This window comes from Nycticebus coucang, chromosome 14, assembly GCF_027406575.1.
Source record: "Nycticebus coucang isolate mNycCou1 chromosome 14, mNycCou1.pri, whole genome shotgun sequence".
NCBI classification, from domain to species: Eukaryota; Metazoa; Chordata; class Mammalia; order Primates; family Lorisidae; genus Nycticebus; species Nycticebus coucang.
The window spans coordinates 54,217,183-54,223,182 of NC_069793.1; the positions used below are offsets into that span (position 1 = coordinate 54,217,183).

Below are 6,000 nucleotides of genomic sequence, written 5' to 3' on the forward strand. Positions count from 1 at the left end.
AGAGCAAATACTACATATTATTGAACTTATGTAAAAAGCTACGTTGTCATAAAATAAGAATACTCACAATTTTCAAATTCTGGAGCGATGGGGTAGATAGAAAGGTAAATGTTTCAATTTTGCTTACAAAAGGATATTCACCCAAGTGCTGGAGCTATAAATAGCTTAAAAGAAGGGGGGGGAAGTGGTTTTTGACTCTGAAAAACAAAACATAAAAATAATCAGCAATGATTCAAGCAAAAAAAAGTCATAAAAATATCATTTCAGGCTTTCATCAGTTCAGTCCTAGGTAATTAACTTTTGCTTTGCTTGATGTTGAATTAGTAATTTTTATGAACCCATCAAGTTTCTTTCTTTGTTAGAGTTCTGAAAGTTTTTGCATAGTCCACTGATAAGTTCTTTAATAAACAAAAACCTGTATTAAAGAGTACTTGTCATAGCCCTTTTTCATGTACTTCTTTAAAGAAGAAGTAAATTTTGGACTGCAGCAAATTGTAAACTACTTTTTGAAAAGAATGAAAGTAAAACAGTAATTGCCTGGATAACAAAAGACAGAATGGCCGCATTTAAAGATGCAATTGACAGGAAATTTTATTTTTATGGCAAAAACAGTTTAACAATCGGAATTATGACTGATAACATATACCAAGACATACCAGATTTTTTAAGAAATCTTATACGATTCTGAACACATATTTATGATCCTGAACACATTTAAACGTATATAACTTAAAGAAGGTTAAACATTATTTTTTTCTCTTGACAATATCTTCCATATAATTTAATATACTAAATGAAATGAGCCTAATATGTCTCTTTTAGACTTCTAAGAGTTTTTGTTTTTTTTTAATGTCTAAAAGTTAGTTTGAAGTCAAAAAGACTTTATTTAAAATTTGAAATTTTATTTTGGGAAGCCTGTCAAACATGTCAAAGGTTTAAAACATTTGATTAAAATAGAATCACAGGTTATTGTGAAATAATAGCCATTTAGCCAAAGTGATAATTAAAAGATTTGATAAAACAAAACCTTTCTTTACTCTTTGATGGAGAGGAGACTCAGTTTTCTGAATAAAAGACCTAATAAAGACAGTATGAGTTAAACTCTTCCTTTTTCCTAATTTTTTTTACAGTTTACTCAAAAGGTGACTCAGTCTTCTATCATCTCTTTTAAGACATTGTGAAAATCATGTTTTAAAGATAAACCCAATTTTACCTTTGTATTGGTATATTATTAATATTAAACCTAATTTTAATAAAACCTTATGAGCAAATGTATCTAATCTCAATTTGCTTTGATCACACAAGAGAAGTTTTCTATGAACCTTTTTATAAGCTCTTACAAAAAAAATTTAACCTTTTTATAAAAAATAAAACTTCTCGTTTTCTCTTTAACCTTTTATATCTATTTAGTTCATCTATCTCATTTTATCCTTCTTTAATTTATTTTGAAACAAAACAACCTTCAAAAAAATCTGTAAAACTAGAAAAATTCATTCTTTTTTAACAAAAACATTTTTATATTTTATAAACTGCTTGATAAAGTATATCTTACTTTCTCTGTACAGTCCATATACATAATTGTTTTTCTCTTTATCTCCAATTTTAGCCATATATTAGTCAGAATTTTAACTCTTTGTAACTTTAATTTATAGTGAAACCTAAGAAATAAGCAATTTTTTTTTCCTTTTTTTTTTTTTTTTTTAATTGTTGGGGATTCATTGAGGGTACAATAAGCCAGGTTACACTGATTGCAATTGTTAGGTAAAGTCCCTCTTGCAATCATGTCTTGCCCCCATAAAGTGTGACACACACCAAGGCTCCACCCCCCTCCCTCCGTCCCTCTTTCTGCTCCCCCCCCATAACCTTAATTGTCATTAATTGTCCTCATATCAAAATTGAGTACATAGGATTCAAGCTTCTCCATTCTTGTGATGAGAAATAAGCAATTTTTAACTGTCAGTCAAGCACTAACAATTTATGAGTATATGATTTATAATTTTTAGCAATAGGCTTTTTAATGGAACAGTTTTTCAGTGTGGAATAGGACATATTTACTAGCAGATCTAAATATCTTTTGTTTCTCTGAAATAAAAAGTCAAAATTATATAAGCTTAAACTCATATTTAGTAATTAATGTCTTAGCATTATGTCTTATTTAGAAATGATGTAGATAGTCAATGATGATTTATCATTTAATTTAGCTTAGCAAAATTTCAAGGGTATTGTGTAAATGAAAATAAAAATCTCAGGACCACCTTCCAACTCCTTATGCAAAAAAGAAGGTCAAGCTTAGCTTGGAGGCTTAGTCCATAACACCCCCTTCCAAATGAATAGCTGTTACTGACATGCATCAGATCCCTATAGAAAGGTAAATGGTTTCAGCCACCTATAAGAACAGGCCCCACAGATCACTCATAAGGAAATTCCTCTCTGGTCTCCCATTAGCAAGGACATACAAATTGTATTATAACTTTGGGTCTGCAGCCTAAGTCTAGCTCCTAAAACTCATCTATTAGATTCCACACTAATAATATTGATTAAAAGTTTATCTTTGCAGGTGCAGAACAGAGACAAGACAAGATCAAACAGCCTTCCACCTACCCAGGGACATGTTGGTTTTCAAAGTCATTCTCAACAAGGTTCAATGATATCTAACTATACTCAGTATTCAATTTTTTTTTCAAATTCCTCTAATGTTTGCATCCATGACAAAGTTAACTACAGTTTCTGGGCAATGCTATGTTCTTCTTAAAATGTATTTGATGTGAACTACCACCATGACTGGGATGCAAGAAAATTAGAGTTAAGATTTCCCAATTGATTATGTTTTATGACCTTAATCAAGTCAACTACTTTCTTTGTAAGAACACTCACCCTTTCTCACGAGAGTATTAAAAGGATTATATGAAGTAACAAAGGGTTAAAATCCATTGAGAGAGAAAAAAATTAATGTTTCCTTCATTCCCCTTTTCTATTCTAACATTAGTTTTATCTTAATGTAAAATGTATATTTCCTAGGCCTCACAAAAGCTACCATGTAGACAATACATAAACATATGTATAGACACATGTAGATACAACATAGCATATACATGTACACATGTAGGCACCTAAAAGCCAAAGGGATTAAGGAGTTCAATGTAAAAGAGAACAGGGCTTTAGACCTGAGAGGAACCTGTCTACCCATAACACTTGGGGTTCCATAAGACGGAAGCTGCTCCCCAAAAGAGGGGTCTGTGATGTCTTTTCTATTTTCTTTAAGGGGCTCCAGGACTGTTATAAATCTGCTTTAGGTGGAGTTGAGGGTGGCAAGAGGAAGATGGAAAAGACAGAAGCAAATGGAAGACTAAGTCTTAGTGGCAAAATCATGCCAACAAGAGGAACAGAGGGAACACAAAGAGTTAGCAGGGGCTTATGAAAAGAGAAATTTAGTTGATTGAGAAGCGTTTATAGAGAGACAGAGCAGAGGTCTTTAAATGTGTGTGTGTGTACCAACCAGCTATATATAGCCTAAAACTAGCTTTTAATTAAATCAACTTTTGACCATAGAACTCTAAAAAATCTTTTTATCTGGTTTTGACTGGATAAATAGCAAGGATTTCTGTTTCCTACCTTTTCCCTTCTGAAATTTATATCAAGAAGGAGTCTTGAAGATGGGGTATATTTGTTTGTTAGAGGTCTAGCATATCACTATTTGAAGCTCTTTGTTTTTGAAATGTTTTTATACACCGCTTTTTTTCCTGAGTATATGGCTTTATTTAGCTTAAGAGAAAAGGCTAAACAAACAAAAAGTCCTTATCATACTCTATATGTATGCCAAAATTAAAATCAAAGGTATACTTTGATTATTTAAAACAAATAATTCTTACAAATGTTTCTTTCCTGAGCTCAAGGTATTCACTGAGGAAAGGAAATTTAACTTTGTTTTAAATCCAGTCTCATCTGGAATGATGCTTAGCTAATTCCCTAGATGTTACCATTTCAAAGACATGGTAAGATTTGCCTCTCTAAGGGATTTAGGAAGCTTTCTCAAAAAAAAAAAAAAAAATACTTTTAGATACAAAAGCCCAAATTTCCAAAGGTATACCTACTTTAATTGTGACTCAAAACCAGTAAGCCTTTGTATGGCTTATAAACAAAGAAAGAATAATATCCCCAAAGAAGGTGTAAAAATACGGCCCCCTTAAGATCTGAAATTTTTTCTAAGAAAGTCTCTTAATGAAGGTTTAGATAAGACAAATTCTCAAGAACTGGCACATTCAGACAGACAGACCTTTCAGACCACCGAATGAACTCCCACTTGGCTTCTTGACAAATGCCTACCAGCCTACGCCCTCTGGGTAGCCAAGACCAGAGAATAAATTTCCTGGTTCCAAACCCAAGCTTTTCAAGAAACAAAACAGGAAAAAAGGAGACTCTTCTTACAAGTTATCCTCCTTATGACAAACCGTACAAAGAGACCCAGGCAAAGAAAACAAAGGCTATCCTTGGAAATTTAAAGATCCATAACTATAGAGATACTTAAAATGAGTCTACAAGAGTCACAAGTTTAAAGAACTAATTGAATGGGTTTTTAAAAATTTATTGATACATGTAAATGTTTTTCTCCTGCGAATCTGAACCTAGAAAGGAAGGAACAAGAAATTTTTTTTACCTTTTTCTCTTGACCTGGTACCATAGATGCACGGAAGTCTAGGAGAAGCTACTTTGGTAAGAAACTTTACCTTTTTCTGCCAGATTCTTCCAGTTCTCTTAGGATTCCAACCACAAGTCCTGGAGCAAGTGAAGTGTCTCTGTTGATCCCGTCCTGTTTTTCCTTCTGACTCCCTCTCTCTAATCTTACCCATCTCCTATCCACACTCCACCCAACTAGCACAGAGAACTTTCTGACACACAATCTGCCCATGTCACCCTATGCTCCCTAGCTCTCTGTCATCTGCAGGGGGAATCCAAACTCCTCAGATGTCATTCAAAGCTCTCCCTCCTTCCATACTCATTCTGTACCCATCTCTCACACACCCTAAGATCCAGCACCTATCCCAGCCTGCCCTTCATTTTGTCACATCTATAAGACCCTGGAGCAGTTGCAAGGTTAAGGAAAGCTAGATGCTGGCAGTGACTCAAGACTGGGGAGGGAGAGGGATTAAACATCCGGTGCCCTGCTCACAGAACAGCAGTCTCAGCATTTTGGGAGTCACACACCTTTTTAAGTATCTTTGGGAAAACATAGTCCCCCTTCCTAGAAAAATGCATGCAACATACATGAACACAAATTTTATATACAATGTCAGGGAAGTTACAAGATGTCTCCCTTGTAGCTCTTCCATGATACCAGATTTTAAAAGTCCTGTTCTAGAGGAAAGGCAAGAACTATAGAAGGTGGTCTAGCCACGCCTTGCAGTGTGGAACATGGATCTGACACTGAGTTGGTGTCCATAAGGGTTTATAGAACTGAGCTGAATTCAACAGCGGGCAGGAGCTGCATCACAGAGAGGATCCAGGCTCGTCACTCGTAGCTCAGTGGGTAGAGCGCTGGCCACATTCACCAAGGCTGGTGGGTTCGAGCCCGGCTGGGCCTGCTAAACAACAATGACAACTGCAACCAAAAAATAGCGTGGTGTTGTGGTGGGTGCCTGTAGTCCCAGCTACTCAGGAGGCTGAGGCAGGAGAATTGCTTGAGCCCAAGAGTTTAAGGTTGCTGTGAGCTGTGACCCCACGGCACTCAACCGAGGGCGACATTAATAATGAGACTCTGTCCCAAAAAAAAAAAATCCAGTGGATCCAGGAACTAAAGATACAAGAGGTTCAGTAAAACTTCTGGCAGCTGTAGATCATGATGTTATGATCCAGCGATGGGCTTGCAGATAAAGGAAAACAAGGGTATTAAGCCCGGGCATGGTGGCTTACACCTGTAATCCTAGCACTCTGGGAGGCTGAGGTGGATGGATTGCCTGAGCTCACAGGTTCGAGACCAGCCTGAACCAGAGTGAAACCTCATCT

General features: G+C 35.6%; 1 protein-coding gene across 1 annotated transcript in view; it reads right to left on the bottom strand.

Moving 5' to 3' along the window:
• AMPD3 (adenosine monophosphate deaminase 3) overlaps positions 1-127 on the bottom strand; it is a 94,525-nt gene extending 94,398 nt beyond the window's left edge. The window contains exon 1 of the mRNA XM_053560486.1: positions 68-127. The gene's annotated coding sequence lies outside the window, so the exon portion shown is untranslated. The remainder of the gene's footprint in view (positions 1-67) is intronic.
• Positions 128-6,000: the final 5,873 nt, after the last annotated feature.